Source organism: Sminthopsis crassicaudata, chromosome 6, assembly GCF_048593235.1.
Source record: "Sminthopsis crassicaudata isolate SCR6 chromosome 6, ASM4859323v1, whole genome shotgun sequence".
Lineage (NCBI taxonomy): Eukaryota > Metazoa > Chordata > Mammalia > Dasyuromorphia > Dasyuridae > Sminthopsis > Sminthopsis crassicaudata.
Genome location: NC_133622.1, coordinates 249,277,269 through 249,293,238, shown reverse-complemented (window position 1 = coordinate 249,293,238; position 15,970 = coordinate 249,277,269). Strand labels below are relative to the sequence as shown.

Below are 15,970 nucleotides of genomic sequence, written 5' to 3'. Positions count from 1 at the left end.
AATAATAGGCACCAAGCAGCAGCAATGGAGAAGGATCACAGGGCCAGAGCCAGAAATAAAGAACACTCAGCTTTTAGCGGCCGCCATTTCTAGAGATCAGACCCGTTCGTGCTTTATATGCAAGAGGCAGGGTCACTGAGCTAGAACATGACCCCAGAAAAAGCCTCCAGATCCTTGTCCTACATGCCACAAGGAAGGACACTGGAAAAGGGACTGCCCAGAGAGGGGTAGAGCCACCGCCTCAAACCTCGCCCTCCAGTCCTCTCAGGACTCGGTACAACGGGGCCCTGGGTTCGGCGAGGCCCCACTTTCTCCATCAGCGCAGCCGAACCCAGGGTGACTCTAGACGTGGTAGGTAAGCATACGGGGGCCTGTTTTTCGGTTCTATTATCCCACTCTGGTCCAACGCGCCCTCCCCCACGTAAAGTAATGGGGATTGAAGGGAACCTCCAGAGCTGCTTGGAAACTTTTCCTCTACCTTGTAGAAATGGAGATTTGCTGTTTCCACACTCCTTTTTAATTATTCCTTCCTGTCCCACTCCTCTATTGGGTCGGGATTTAATGGAGAAGCTGGGAACCCAACTCTCTCTGCTCAAATCTCCAAGTGATATATTTGTGCTCCTTCTGAAACCCTCCCACGTTCCTTATGAAATCTGGGAGGACATAGACTCTTAGGTCTGGGATTTAAGGGCAATTAATGAAGCAGTTATCCCAATCCATTCCATAGTACCTAATCCCTACACTATACTTACCCAGAACCCAGGGAATACTCAATGGTTTACTACCCTGGACCTAAAGGATGCTTTCTTTTGTATTCCTCTGCACGAGGACTGCCAATTTCTCTTTGCCTTTGAATGGGCAAAGCCAGGTGGACTTCCTGGTCAATTAACCTGGGCTGTCCTCCCACAAGGCTTTAGAGATAGTCCACATTTATTCGGGCAAGCCTTAGCTAAAGATTTGAGAGATCTTGAGCTGCCCGGCAGCAGCCTTATTCTATATGTGCATGATATCTTGCTCTGCAGTCCTTCTAGGGAGGAGGCTCTAGCAGAGACTGTAAAAACTTTGAATTTCTTAGCCTCAGGAGGTTACAGGGTCTCTCTATCCAAGGCCCACATTGCCGCCAATCTGTCCAATATTTGGGTCACAATCTCACCCCCACCCCTCGCTCTCAACTGAGGAGAGGAAGCAGGCTATCTTAAGTATCCCCCCTCCTGTTTCTAAAAAACAGCTGAGAACCTCCTTAGGTATGGCGGGCTTCTGCAGAATCTGGATTCCAAACTTTGGGATTATTGCTAAGCCCCTCTATGATTCTATTCAAGGTCCCGATAACCTTGAAGGCTCAGTTAACCTCTGCCCCTGCTCTCGCCCTGCCTGACTTACAGAAACCTTTCACTCTGTATGTAGATGAAAGGCGCGGGCAGGCTTTGGGAGTCCTTAGTCTCTGGCACCAGATCCCAGGCCAGTGGCCTATTTTTCAAAGAAGCTGGACTCAATTTCTCTAGGATGGCCTTCCTGCCTTAGAGCGGTAGCTGCGACCGCCCTCTTAATAAAGACCCTGGGGTCGCCATTACAGGTTTTAATCCCCCACAGGGTCCAAAACATTCTAGAATCCAAAGGCCATCAGTGGCTCAAGTGGGAGAATGACTGAATACCAGGCTCTCTTATTAGATACCCCTGACTTGACTCTTAGAATTTGCCACACGCTAAATCCTGCCACCCTCCTCCCTGGCCTCTCTCAGTCTGGAGAGATTGTCCATAATTTCGAGGACATTATAGACTCCGTATACTCCAGCAGAGCTGACTTGAAGGAAATCCCCCTTGAGAACCCAGACGGAGAATGGTTCATGGACGGGTCTGGCTTCCTCAAGGATGGGGAGAGAAAGTTATGCAGTGGTATTTCTTTAGAGCACCCTGGAAGCTAAGCCCTTGCCTCCTGGCACCTCGGCACAGAAATCCGAACTTACAGCATTAACCAGGGCTTTAGAACTGGGGAAGGGGATGAGAGTCAATATTTATACTGATTCCAAATATGCTTTTCATGTTTTGCATGCTCATGGAGCTATTTGGAAAGAAAGGGGCTTGTTAACAGCAAGGAATTCTCCCATTAAACACGCGGGAGAAATTCTACGTCTATTACAAGCTGTCCACGAACCCAAGGAGGTCTCGGTTATATTTTGCAGAGGGCACCAGAAGGGAGAGTCACCTCAGGCTAAGGGAAATAGGCTGGCAGATGCAGCTGCTAAAACGGCTGCCCTTACGCCTCTATTGACACCTTTAATTCCCCAGCTAGTTACTGAGTCTTTTACTCCTTCCATAGCACACAGGAGAAAGCTCTGGCAGAACAAAGGGGGTACAGTCTTTCTCCCTCTGGTTGGTACCAGACTCTCTCAGACCACCTCTTAGTTCCAGAGGCAAATCAGTGGAAACTGATCTCTGGTCTGCACCAGGCTACACATCTGGGGAGGAGTGCCCTCCAATCCTTGGTTGAACGCGTTTTCACTGGCCATAAGCTGGGGGAAACGATCAGGCAAGTCTGCCAGGCCTGTCCAATTTGTGCCCAGGTGAATCCTGAGGGAGCCGTTAAACCCCCACCTCTCCTGAAGCCAGTTCAGAGGAGAGGCACTTACCCTGGCGAGGACTGGCAACTAGATTTCACGCATATGCCCCCCTGCAGAGGTTTCAAGTTGCTTCTAGTGTTAGTGGACACATTTACTAACTGGGTAGAAGCATTTCCTTGCAGGACTGAGAAAGCCCACGAGGTATCCAAATGCCTGTTAAAGGAAATCACCTCACTTTGGTTTACCTGCCTCGTTACAGAGTGATAACGGGCCTGCCTTTATTTCTCAGGTGACACAAATTGCAGCAAAAGCTCTGAAAATTACTTATCATCTCCACACAGCCTGGAGACCCCAAGCCTGGGGGAAGGTGGAGAAAATGAACCACACCCTTAAGCGAGTCCTCACTAAATTAAGTCTTGAGACTCGAGAAGATTGGATTAAATCTCCCTGTTGGGCTTCTTAGAATCAGAATTGCCCCCAGAAAATCTATTAATCTCAGTCCATTTGAGCTCTTGTATGGAAGGCCTTTCCTAACAATCCTGAACAACATCTGGTCACTCAATTTGCTTCACAACTTGGTGCAGTTCAGAAGGCCCTTTCTGAATATGCAAACGAGCATCTCCCCAAACCCACAGATGCTCCTACTCAGGCCAATTCCCCTGTTAATCCCGGGATATGGTTTATTTAAAGAGCTGGAAAGCCCAGGGGTCTGACCCCCTAGGCGGGAAGTGGAAAGGCCCATACAAGGTCATCTTAACTGCTCCAAATGCAGTTACACTGGAAGGGTCCCCCAGCTGGACTCATAGTTCTAGGATTAAACATGTTGCTTCTGTTTCAGATAACCCAGTTTATTCCTGTGAACCTATAGAAGACCTGAAGTTTCTCTTTCCCAAGACGCCCGGGAAAGACACTGGAGAAAGAAGCTTCTCAGGCTAATCTCCTTTCTGTCTCTTTGAGGACTCTACTCTTGATACTTTCTCTCCAGCTTTCTTGGTCCTACTCTGTGGGTCCTGGGAAATGGGGTGACAACTTCCTAGTTAGACTCGGGAACTCTGCGGGGAATGGGGGTGTCCAGGACTGCTGGGGGTGCCATCACCACCCCCAGGGTGGGTCCCACAAGCGGCCTAATGCATTCTTTGTAAAGGCTCCGTTGCCACAGGCCACCAGCTCCTCAGTAGATGCCACCCCTTTGTACTAGCCAACCCCCAGGGGAACTACTCGGACCCAACTGTTCCCTGCTTTCTGGCTGGGAAGGATCTCGTATCTACCCATCACCACACCACAGAGACAGTGGTTGTAAAAGGCTGGCTGGATGAAAGACATTCAAGAGAAAATCCTTACTCCTCCCGACTCTTCCTCTGGGTGGGGCCCCTGGTTCTTAACTCCACTTTTAATAATTGTCTTGTTACTCATATTTGGTCCTTGTATTTTCAGACTACTGGTGGGAGTCATTTCTTCTAGGCTTCAGGCTTCAAACTTTCAGCTGCTTCTACAGCCTGCAGACTCTGGGACTCAAGGAGACACACCCCCTCTAGACTAAATTCACTGACACCACCCAAGTTTTCTATAGAGCTGAACTAATGCTAAGTACCCCTACTTAACTTTCAATAGAACTGAATTCAGGGGGCAGCTAGGTGGTGCAGTGGATAGAGCACCAGCCAGGAATTCAGAGGACCCGAGTTCAAATCTGATCTCAGACACTTAAGACTTCCTAGCTGTGTGACCCTGGGCAAGTCACTTAACCCCAGCCTCAAACAAATAAACAAAAAAAATCATAGAACTGAATTCCCGTTAAGTACCTCCACTTAAGCTCTGTACAATTTGAACTCTCACTAATCAAACTTTCTATAGCCTTACTGAAGCCCATTCAAACCCAAAAGGTCTGTATTGTCTCAAATCCTATATACGAGGGTGGGAAGAATGGGTGAGGGCTGATGGGCAGGAGGGACAGAACTCTAATTCTATCAAAGAGTTCTGCTCCATTTGAGATCTCTTGATGACTTATAATAAACAAACTTCTAATTTTACTTATAATTTAGTAAATTATTTTACTTCCCCGGGGCCTTGTCTCATCAAAAGCCTGCACATCCCACCAGAAGGGCCTCTGCGCTCACTGAGCTGCACAAGAAGAGGCAGCTGGGCCCAGCTCTCGGAATCAGAGGGGCCAAGGCCCATCTTGGCCACTGTATGCCCGGTGCAGGTGATTCAGGCTCCGAGCCCTTCTCCTAATCTACAATCAAAGGGCTGAACTAAATGACCTTCTGAGGTGCATTCCAGCTCTAGGGCCATTTATTTTCACCTGATTCCCTGGGCAGGTTGCTCTGAGGCTCCTGGGAATACAAGATAGGACCCGAAAGGTATCTGGTAGTATGAGTGTGTAGGGGGAGAGACAGACAAAGACTGTGCCGTTTCCCCTCCCCCCACAGGACTTAAGGTCCGGAACGAAAGGAACCCTCTAGAGGAAGCTGGGCCCCAGGCAGAGGTCAATGACCTGCCCAAAGTCCCACAACGAAGTTAAATTCTCAAACAGATTTCCCACTGGCTGGCCTGGGCCTCTGGGTCTGGTCCTAAGTGCTCAAGGGCTCCTGAATGACCCAGGGGATGGATGGCCATGATAAGCAAAGCTGGCCAGAGGGAAGGCTCCTTTCTAGGGTGGCTGAGAGCCAGTGATGACACAGCAGTTATCCTGGAGACAGTCCGGGGCCCCGGGTGCTGCTGGAAGGGAGGACATCCCATTCCTCCCGTGGTTCACGTGTCCCTCCCTCACCCGAGGGGTCCAGAGCAGCGAGGCCCACGGGAAAGGCCCTCGGAGGTCATCGAGTCCCTCCCCTTTTACCGGGGAGAAAACAGAGCTGGGGGGGGGGGCAGGGATTGGGCCACAGCCGCGCGGGCTGAAGATCAGGAACAGGTTCCAGCGCGGAGGGGCAGGATCTGCTTTTTGTGAGCATTTGGGGCCAGAAGTCTCAGAAGTTTCCATTTTTCTTTGATGGCTGCTTGCAGACCTTAAAGCTTAGCGGAAGGGACCGCGGGGGACCGGGGTTCTTGGCTCGCTGGTTGGCCAGCACTGAAGGTGCTTTAAGTGTAGCTCGGGCTTTTGTGGGCTCTGCCACCTCGTGGCCGCGTGGCCTTGGGCGCCACAGCCCGGGCCTCGGCTTACTGCTTAGAGTTTGGAGGGGCCGAGCTCCGAGGCTGGTTCCCAGGGTAGGGGTCCTGGGTGCGAGCCCGTCCTCTGCCCTTCACTCGCTGAATTCCTCGGGGTCCCAACTACAAAAAAGGGAAAACGCCCATTCCCTCCTCTGGCCTCGGGTCCCCACTTATGAAACTAACAGCGGCGTCCGGCCAGGCTGACTCAGGCCTTGTCAGCTCTGGCTTCCCACTTCCTCCCCTCCCCCTCGCCCGGGCTCCACGTGGCTGCTGGGAGACAGCCCGGCTACAAGCTCCGGCTCCGGGCCGAGGTACCCCCACTAGAGTGGGCGCTGCTGGGGGCCCGGCCGGCCTCTGCCCTTACAACAGCAGGCACCTGGAACAGCCGCGGACCCTCGCAGCTTTGGACACGCGGTCCAGCCCGCAGGAAGTCGGTGGGCGGGCCTCCGCTGAGCGCCGGCGTCGCCGCTCAGCCTCCTGGGATTTAGGGTTCCGCGGCCGGCTAAGCGCCAAAGAATCGAGCTTCCCCTCGCAGCGCCCGCTGGGAGTTGTGGTTTCGGGGGACTCTCAGAGCCCGAGAGGCCGCGAGAATGAGACTACGCTTCCCAGGAGGCCGCGGTGGGCGGGGATGCCCACGGGCCCCGCCCCCGGCCGCCGGCCCCGGCCCGGGTGCGCGTGCGCAGCCCGTTTCTCCTCGCACCCGAGTCCCCGCCCGTTTCCCGCCCAGATCCGCCTGCCCGCCCGCTCGCCTGCCCGCCCTCCGGCCAGCCCGGTCCCGGCCCGCCCTCCCTCTGCCGCCCGGGCTGGTGAGGAGGCGGCTCCATGTTTTCTTTCCTGCGAGCGGCGGCGGCGGCCTCAACAGAAAGCGGGGAGAAGGCAGGTAACCCCGCGCACCCCGAGCCCGGGCCTTCCCTGCCTCAGTTTCTGCCCCTGTAAAACGCCTGGGCGGAGGGGGCTTTGGTCCCCGCCCCTTCCTGCCCTCAGACCCTCCGTCTGCGAAGGGCGGGGCTTAGTCCAGGTGGTACCCAGGCCCCCCTCCCGGCCTCAGCGTTCCGGTCTGGGGCACTAGGTCGTTAGACCCGCTGCTCCCCAGGGACCCCACCCTTCCGCGGGCCTCAGTTTCCCAATCGGCAAAAAGTTACACTAGCTAGGGCGCTTTCCCATCTATTGAAAAGAGCCTTCACTCTGCTCCTCAGTTTACCCCGGTGTAAAATGACGTTTCGGCCGAGAAGGCACCTCTTGCCTCTGCCTCAGGGTCGGGGAGGGGTCTTATGTACCAGCTGGTGGGAAAGGTACCCCTTTCTCCTCTGCGTGCCTCTGCACGTGCCTCGGGACAGTGGGGGAGGGGCGCCCCCGTGCCTCCTGGTGAGGAGACCCCTCCCACCGGAGCAGAGGGTGAGGAGACCCCTCCCACCAGGGCAGAGGGCAGAGGAGACCCCTCCCACCAGGGCAGAGGGGTGAGGAGACCCCTCCCACCAGGGCAGAGGGGTGAGGAGACCCCTCCCACCGGAGCAGAGGGGTGAGGAGACCCCTCCCACCGGAGCAGAGGGGTGAGGAGACCCCTCCCACCAGAGCAGAGGGGTGAGGAGACCCCTCCCACCAGGGCAGAGGGCAGAGGGCAGAGGAGACCCCTCCCACCGGAGCAGAGGGGTGAGGAGACCCCTCCCACCAGGGCAGAGGGGTGAGGAGACCCCTCCCACCGGAGCAGAGGGGTGAGGAGACCCCTCCCACCAGGGCAGAGGGCAGAGGAGACCCCTCCCACCAGGGCAGAGGGGTGAGGAGACCCCTCCCACCGGAGCAGAGGGTGAGGAGACCCCTCCCACCAGGGCAGAGGGGTGAGGAGACCCCTCCTACCAGGGCAGAGGGGACCCCTCCCCTGTGCCTCTCCCGGGTGCCCAGGAGTCAGCCCTCCTTGGAGCCGGCCGGGTGGAGTTGGGGTTTCCCGTCCAGGCTTGATTTCTGCCATCCGTCCGCCCCTCCCTGAGTGTGGCCGTGAGTGACCCTCCGCGAGCCGATCCCAGGAAAGTCCTCCTTCCCCTGCAGACACCCCCCTCCCATTGGAGCAGAAAGTTTGCAGCAGAAGCTTTTGGCCTTATTAGGCCGGGAAGATGGAGAGGGGAGATGCTGAGGCCGGGCTGCTGCTTACGGGCAGAACTCGTGGGGGGAGGAGGGCAGGGCTTGGGCGCCAGGCTCTGACCGGCTTCCTACCTGTGTGGCACCCTGCTCCCCGGGAGGCCTGATGGAGGCCTTCTCCGCGCTCCCGCCACCCGCAGCCTGCTGCTGTTACTCAATTCTTATTAAACCTGCCCTGGGAGCCGGGAAACTTAAATTATTTTTAACCTGGATCTCTCTGCCTCAAGGGACCGAAGCCAAAAATGTGGTAGGGAATCGGGCGTTCTGTGAGGCTTTTCTCTCCGGAGTGGAGGATGAGCTTCAGCCGGAGAGAATTTCCAAAGGGTTTCTCTTTTTGCAAAGAGAGCTGGGGGATCGAAGTGCCACCCATAACCCCTCCCGCCCCTCCCTTTTGACTGTAACACGTGCAAGCTTCATTTGTGAACTTGCTGGACAGTGAGGGACTTGGTCGGGGAGACTTCTCTGCAGCCACCGAGGTCAGGTCCCCGTTTGGTCCAAGGACTTGTATTGAAACTGGAGGAGAGAGAAACCACGAGTGGGGTACGCCAGCTCGGGCCTTCTGCTTCTGCTAGGTAGCACATTGCTGAGGAAGTCCTTTTTAGTGCATGAAATTAAAAAAGGAAGATTGTGGTTTTTAAAATGTTTCAAAATGTGATCTGTGTTCCCACGCTGTGATTTAGAGTTGCCTGAAAAGCTGAGAGGCTAGTTAAGTCATTTGCCCCAGTTCTCAGGTCCACTGTGTGTGAGAGGTGAGTTTGAACTCAGGTTTTCTTGGCTTCGTGGGCCACACGGCCTTTTCTTTTAAATATATGATAACGGAGAAAAGAAATTCCACAGGAAGGACATACTGTGGCATAGTGCAGTGGTGGCAGACTCCAGCAAAGGGGCTGCCAGATCTGCCTGGACTCATATTGACTTAGCAAGCCACATAGTAACGCTTACCGTGTTTCATTGTAGTTTTGCTTTGTTAAGTATCTCCCAGTGACCTTTTGGTCTGGTTTGGCAGCTGTGCCTCTGGCCCAGTCCTTGTGTGTGACTCCTGTGCAGAGGGCTTGCAGCTGGGAAGAGCTGGATTCAGGGCCTGACTCTGACTCATCCTGGCCGCATCACCTTGGGCAAGTCACTTATCTGAAATCCAGAAGCCTCTCCAGTCACAGAGAAAGCGCTCTCTGCTGAGAGGGTTTTCTCATTTTGGAGGGCCATAGACTTCCTTTCATTAAATCATAGGCTCACTCCTTCATAATTCCATAATCACACTTTGTTTTGTAAAATCAGCTTCGTCCTCTTACCATGTACCTTTGTCTCTTGCCAGGAGTCTCGAGGAAAGGAAACATTTCCTCACTTGGCATTGCTTTCCATGTATTTGACATCATAACCTCAGGCTGCCTTCTGAGATCCCCGCGAGAAAGCAAGCACTTTGTAGAGCATTCTATAAATGGTGGCTACTCTTATTTTAAAAGAATTAGACCGGACAAGTACTTGATTTTTTAAAAAGTCAATAAAAACAAGAAATGGAGACTGTTGGTTAAAAAAAAAAAAAAAAACTCATCAAACAACAATTTTTTAGACTAGGGGGAGCATGAGCTGTGGAGGTAGGGTTCAAGTTCAAAACTCAACTCTGATGTTAACTTATATGAATGACATGTAGCCTCCCAGGCCTCTGTTTCCTTATCTGTTAAATAAGGGTTTGGGTTATATGACTTCTGAGGTTTCTTCGAGCATTAGAGTGAGGATCCTGTTTTAAAGACATTTTATGCTAGTGGGAGCCTCCATTTATTGGATTTTTTTCTTTGATGGAGAAGATGATGGGTGATATTAAAATGACACATTGCTTCACTTTTTCAGGAGTCTCATCATGGACTTTCTAGAAACCATAGGGTCAGAGGGAGTGATTTGTACTCCTCGTACTGGTACAAAGTATATATATTTTGGCAAGTGTGTAAAGTTTATATCCTTTTAGGATTTGTTTTATTCTTAATTCCATTTGTAAATTTAATTTAAAAAAATTTTCTCACTTTTAAAGCAATGTTTTTATATTTGTTTTTAAAATTTTTGAGTTCTAGATTTCCTTATCTCCATCCTGAACCCTCATTAAGAAAGCACATATGAAACTATGCAAAACATTTCTATAAAAGTCATTTTGTAAAAGAAAACATCTCCCTTACTTAACTTTATTTTTCTTAAGTTGTTTTTTTTTTTTTTTTAAGAAAAAGGGTATGCTTCAATCTAGAGAATCTATATATAGTCAGAGCTAGTCAAGTCTTTCTGTGGTATGGACAGGATTTTTCACTATACGTCCTTCACAGCAGTTGTGGGTCATCGTATTGCTTAGAATAGCAAAGTCATTCACAGCTGACAAATGGAATAGGGTTGGGTTGTTTTTTTTTTGTTTTTTTTGAAGTTTTTTTATTTTCAAAACATATGCAAGGATAATTTTTCAATTGACCCTTGAAAAACCTTGTGATGTCATTTTCCCCTTCTTCCCCCCATTCCCTCCCAGATGGCACGTAATCCAAAATATGTTAAACAGGGTAAAAATATATGTTAAATCCAATATAGTCATACATGTTTATACAATTATCTTGCTACACAAGAAAAATAAGATCAAAAAGTTTAAAAAATCACAGAAAATAAAATTCAAGCAAGCTAAAAAAAAAAGAGTGAAAAAGCTATGTTGTGATCCAGCCTCAATTTCCATAGTTTGGGTTGTAGGTGGCTCTCTTCATCACAGGTCTATTGGAACTAGCCTGAATCATCTCCCTGTTGATATGGTTTTTTTTTTTTTTTTTAATAGCTTTTTATTTACAAGATATATGCACGGATAATTTTTCAGCATTGACAATTGCCAAGCATTTTGTTCCAATGTTTCCCCTCCTTTCCCCCACCCCCCTCCCCCAGATGGCAGGTTGACCAATACATGTTACATATGTTAAAGTATAAATAAATACTATATATATATATATATATATATATACATGGTCTAAACAGTTATTTTGCTGTACAAAAAGAATCAGACTTTGAAATAGTGTGAAGGAAATCAAAAATGCTGGCAGACAAAAATACAGGGATTGGGAATTCTATGGAGTGGTTCATAGTCATCTCCTAGAATTCTTTCGCTGGATGTAGCTGGTTCACTTCAGTACTGCTCTATTGGAACTGATTTGGTTCATCTCATTGCTGAGGAGGGCCACGTCCATCAGAATTGATCATCATATAGTCTTATTGTTGCCGTGTATAATGATTTCCTGGTCTTGCTCACTTCCCTCAGCATCAGTTCCTGTCAGTCTCTCCAGGCCTCTGAAATCATCCTGCTGGTCATTTCTTACAGAAAAATAACATTCCATAATATTCCTATACCAAAATTTATTCAGCCATTCTCCAATTGATGAGCCCTCCAGTCAGTTTTCAGTTTCTGGCCACTACAAAGAGGACTGCCATAAATATTCTTGCACATACAGATCCTTTCCCTTCTTTAAGATCTCTTTGGAATATAAGCCCAATAGTAACACTGCTGGGTCAAAGGGTATGCACAGTTTGATAGCTTTTTAAGTATAGTTCCAAATAGTTCTCCAGAATGGCTGGATGTATTCACAATTCCACCAACGATGTAACAGTGTCCCAATTTTCCCACATCCCCTCCAACATTTCGCGTTATCTTTCCCTGTCATCTAGCCAATCTGACAGGTGTGTAGTGGTATCTCAGAGTTGTCTTAATTTGCATTTCTCTGATTAATAATGACTTGGAGCATCTTTTCATATGGCTAGAAATAGTTTCAATTTCTTCGTCTGAGAATTGTCTGTTCATATCCTTTGACCATTTATCAGTTGGAGAATGGCTTGCTTTCTTATAAATTAGAGTCAATTCTCTATATATTTTGGAAATGAGGCCTTTGTCAGAATCTTTCACTGTAAAAATGTTTTAATGGGATATGTTTTTTAAAGTATTTTAAGTTATTCTAAAATGTTCATCTAGCCTCATTTTACCAAATGGTCCTTTGAAAAGAGATTCTGAGCCGTGCTTTTGTTTTGGGAGGACCCCTTGGTGCAGATCTGTGATTCTTCACAGAGCAATTTGGGGGGCTTGGCCAGGCTCCCACTGCCCCGTGTCAGCCCGGCCATTTGAATCCAGTGCATCTGCCCCAGGAGGTAGTTCTCCTGCCCCTAAGCCAGGGTTCTTCTTGTCCTCCTTGGAAAGTAGTTTTTTGAACTTTCTGGATACTTCACAGAACTTAAGCAAAGCACTTCTTCCACTTTTCAGTTTAATTGCTCCTGCCTCCACAGAGGGCCTGGTGACATACAGGCAGCTCTCTGAAATGTGGGAGGGTCTGATGCTCTTACAAAGGAGGAAATCATTGGCCAAGGAGCCACATCAGGCGATTGGGAGCAGCCAGGGTTTGAGCCCAGGTGTTTCTCTTGGTCCAGTCAGTCAGCAAGATTTAGGACCTGCCAGTGATGTGCCAGGCCCTGTGCCAGCCACCGCAGCCCTGAGATAGTGACGTGCCACCTCATGCAAATTTTGGGGTTATCAAAGCATTTCCAAAGTATTGATGGTGCAATTGTTAGTGAAATGCTTGTGAAATGTCATGGGTGCAATTGTCTCTAGCCAGTTCCCAGATCTTTATCAGAGTTGCCAGAGCTCAGCCTGGTCTGACCCACTGCATGTGGCAAGCCCATGGGCACCTCAGGGTCTGACTATCCAGCACAGAGCCCCTTAGCCCTCACCTCTCTTTCTCCTGGATGCCTGTCCTTTGTAGCCTTCCCTGTATTCATGTCAAGGCAAGCCTTCCCAGGCCCGATTGCCTCCTCGGAGAGCTGGTGCGAGGACAGCCTCCAGAATGGCCCCGTGGGTTCTAGGCCTTGGCACCTCATGTTCCTGCCTCCATGTCCTGTCCAAATCAGTCTGTCCTCGGTAGAGCTGCCTACCTGATTTTCTTAAAGCACACATCCGGCTACGTCCTTCTCTCTTTTGAAACCTGTATTTTTAGGAACAGACTGGTGTGTTTGACATCTGAAATCCTTCCGAGTCTGGCTCTCAGCAGGCTGGTTATTGGTTCCTCCTCTTCATGAACTTCATGGTGTAGCCAAGCTTCTGTCTTTTATCTCTGGTACTCCATCTCTTTCCCTGGGTCCTTGGGCCATCCCCCATGCTTGGAACCTTCCCCTTCTCACCTTTTCCTTTGGAATGAGAATCAGAGTTCCGAGGGCCCAGGCTGTTCTGTGGCCCAATGCTTGGTGCACTGGAAGCACTCGCGGAATGCTTTTCCATTCCGTTTTCCTTGCCCAGCCTTAGTGCCTTATTTCTGGGTGAGCTAAAATATTCCTGAGAAGGTGCTTTGGGGTGTCACTGGATGCTCTGGTTTCTTGAATGACTTAGCCCAAGAGTGGCCATCCATTCAAGGCCTTTCTGGACTATCTGAGCTCGCCTCCAGCCAAGTCCCTTGTATTCATCTGGATGTGTTTCTATATGTCCACACCTCCTTGGTGGAAGGTGAGCTTCTGGAGGACAAGCACTGGCTTCATTTCTTCCTTTGTTGTTTCTCACTATGGAAATACAAGAAGAATAAACAGCATCCTGATGATTATCCTGATAAGTCTCATGTCTAAGACGCTTTAAAGTTTATAAAGCATATTCCTTTTTGCCAATCTTGGGAGGTAGGGAGTGCAGGACTTTCCCTATTTTACAGGTGAGGGAAATAGATTAGAATAGTTCAGTGACTTCTTTAAAAAAAAAAAAAAGCTTATTTTTTCTTTTCAGGCAACAGATATTTAAAAAAATTAACTTTGTCACTTCCGCTATCCCTCTCTACAGCACAAATTAAAAAACAAAATGTAATGATTAAACCACAAAAAATTCCTCCGGCACACATCTACATAGTTAAACAAAGCAAGTTCCCACATTAGCCATGTCTGAACATGAATCACTTTATTCCTCTCTGCCTCTGTCTCTCCATTTTAAGTTTGTCATTTTCTGTCAGGAGGTGAGCGCTCTTTCAACTTGATTTTCTTGGAATATTGGTTTTACTGAAAAAAATTCTAAAGTTTTCAAAGTTAATTTCTGTCTAGGCTCATGTCATTCTGCATTAGCTCATCAAGAATTCTCAAATTTTTTCTGAAATTTTCTTTTTCATCATTTCCTATGATACAGTAAATTCTATAATACTCACACATCACCACTGGTTTAGTCATTCCTTAATAGGATAATTCCCAAATTTACAATTTTGGCCTATCATGGTGTGTGTGTGTGTGTGTGTGTGTGTGTGTGTACACGTGTACTCTTTCCTCTTCCTTTGAAGTATAAGCCTAATTGTAGTTTAGTTGTATCAAACGGCATTCACTGTTTGGTAACCTGGGACAGAATTCTAAATTGCTTTCCTGAATATTTGAATCAATACCAACAATACACTGTCCTACCTGTTTACTTCTATTCCCTTGTAACATTGGTCATTTCCTCTTTTGTCCATATGTTAGGGGTGAGATGAAACCTCAAAGTTGCTTTAATTTTTATTTGTCTAATTAGTGATAGAGGACATTATTTCATTTGATTGTTAGTAACATGAATTTTTTTCCTTTGATAATTGCCTGGTCACCAAAAAAAAAAAAAAGAAAGAAAGAAAATTGCCTGGTCATATCCTTTTGGCCATTTTTTGATTGGGGGAATGGCTCTTGTTTAATAATTTGAATCAGTTTCCTCACCTATTTTCTTTTCTTTTTTTTTTTTTTTTAATTAATTTTGTAATTATAAATTTTTTTTGACAGCATGAGTAAATTTTCTTTTTTCTTTTTCTTTTTTTTTTTTTTTACAACCCTATCCCTTGTATTCATTTTTCCCAAATTTTCCCCTCCCTCCCTCTACTCCATCCCCTAGATGACAGGCAATCCCATACATTTTACATGTGTTACAATATAACCTAGATATAATATACGTGTGTAAATACCATTTTCTTGTTGCATGTTCAGTATTGGATTCCGAAGATATAAGTAACCTGGGTAGAAAGACAGTAGTGCAAACAGTTTACATTCAGTTCCCAGTGTTCCTTCTCTGGGTGTAGCTGTTTCTGTCCATTATTGATCAGCTGGAAGTGAGTTGGATCTTCTTTATGTTGAAGATAACCATTTACATCAGAATATATCTTCATACAGTATTGTTGAAGTGTATAGTGATCTTCTGGTTCTGTTCATTTCACTCAGCATCAGTTGATGTAAGTCTCTCCAAACCTCTCTGTATTCATCGTGTTGGTCATTTCTTACAGAGCAATAATATAACCTTCATATACCATTCTCCAATTGATGGACATCCATTTATTTCCAGTTTCTAGCTACTACAAAAAGAGCTGCCACAAACATTTTGGCACATAGAGGTCCCTTTCCCCTCTTTAGTATTTCCTTGGAATATAAGCCCAGAGGCGGCACTGCTGGATTAAAGGGTATGCACAGTTTGATAACTTTTTGGGCATAGTTCCAAATTGCTCTCCACAATGGCTGGATTCTTCACAATTCCACCAACAATGCATTAGTGTCCCAGTTTTCCCATCTCACCTATTTTCAATGAGATCTTTGGCAGAAACTTGTTGCAAAGATCCCCCCCCCCCCAAGTTACCCCTTTCTCTTCTAATTTTTTTTTTTTTTTTTTTTTTTTCTGAGGCAATTGGGGTTAAGGGACATTGCCCAGGTCTGGTCCTCCTGACTTCAGGGCTAGTGCTCTATCCACTGCACCACCTAGCTGCCCCTCTTTTAATCTTTATGATGCTAGATTTGTGCAAAAGTTTGTATATTTTACATCTAGTTTGTGTTAGGTAGAGTTCTCTATCACAGTCAGGGACGACTTGACCTTTCTGTAGATCTGAAAGTTAATTTCCATCTTGCTCTTCTAACTTGTTGTGATCTAACTTTTTATTTCTTAAGTCATATATTTATCTGGAGCTTATCTTGATATGTGCTGTGAGATGCTGGTCTAAAGCTAATTTCTGCAGGCTGCTGTCCAATTTTCCCAGCAGTTTTGGTCAAGCAGTTTCATTAGTGATTGGAATCTTTGCTTTATCAAACACCACGTTTCTATGTTTTCGTCTGTGTGTGGTATATTTCATCTGTTCCACAGATCATTCTCTCTCCTTTTTTTAAAAAAAACCTGATTACTT

The 15,970-nt window shown here is 47.7% G+C and overlaps 1 protein-coding gene across 6 annotated transcripts in view; it reads left to right on the top strand.

Annotated features, from left to right (window-relative positions):
* The first annotated feature begins 6,358 nt into the window (after positions 1 to 6,358).
* ATL3 (atlastin GTPase 3) overlaps positions 6,359 to 15,970 on the top strand; it is a 33,224-nt gene continuing 23,612 nt past the window's right edge. For 2 of the 6 annotated variants that reach the window (XM_074273333.1, XM_074273329.1), the window contains exon 1: positions 6,359 to 6,582. The gene's annotated coding sequence lies outside the window, so the exon portion shown is untranslated. The remainder of the gene's footprint in view (positions 6,583 to 15,970) is intronic. The other 4 variants (XM_074273335.1, XM_074273332.1, XM_074273331.1 and 1 more) reach the window with 4 other exon arrangements.